We start from the raw sequence: 831 nt of genomic DNA on the forward strand, positions 1-831 counted from the left end.
CCCTTTTAATTAAAAATTTTATATAAAATTATTATTTATTTATTAATATTTATATTTATTTATTATATTTTAATATATATATATATATATTATATATATATATTTTGGATATATATAAAATTAATTATATATAAAATAATTAATATATATATTTATATAATATATATATTATATATATAAAATATATAAAAATTAAAATATTATTATTATATATATATATAAAAATTATATATATATATATAGTATAAAATATTAAAATATTTATTTTATATATATAAAATTTATACTTATAAATAAATTATATATAAAATTTTAAATATAAAATATTTTAATATTATATATATATTATATATATATATTATATTATAAAAAATATATATATATATATATATATATTTTGTATATATATTTTAATATATATTTTTGAATATATATATATTTTGGTTTTTTTATAGTATTTAAAAAATTATATATTTTATATTATATTAATTATATATAATTATATATAAAATTTTGTATTATATATATATTATATATAATTTTTATTATAATTTTAATTATATTTTAAAATAATTATATTTTATATATAAAAATATATATATAAAATTTTATTATATATATATATTTATACTATTTTAATTTATACCTTTTATATATATATATATTTTATCTATTGATTGTATTATATTATATATAATATATATATATATTATATTATATATCAAATTATTTTAATATAAAATTTTATATAATATATATATAATTTTATATATAAAAATTATATATTTATATATTAATATATTTTTATTATTTTTTAAAATATATAATATA

The 831-nt window shown here is 2.4% G+C and overlaps 1 protein-coding gene across 1 annotated transcript in view; it reads left to right on the forward strand.

Moving 5' to 3' along the window:
* Positions 1 to 831, forward strand: part of LOC119589154 (phosphatidylinositol 4-phosphate 5-kinase type-1 beta-like) — a gene marked incomplete in the record, with an annotated part of 149,444 nt that overhangs the window by 97,438 nt on the left and 51,175 nt on the right.

This window comes from Penaeus monodon, chromosome 25 (genome assembly GCF_015228065.2).
Source record: "Penaeus monodon isolate SGIC_2016 chromosome 25, NSTDA_Pmon_1, whole genome shotgun sequence".
In the NCBI taxonomy this organism is placed as follows: Eukaryota; Metazoa; Arthropoda; class Malacostraca; order Decapoda; family Penaeidae; genus Penaeus; species Penaeus monodon.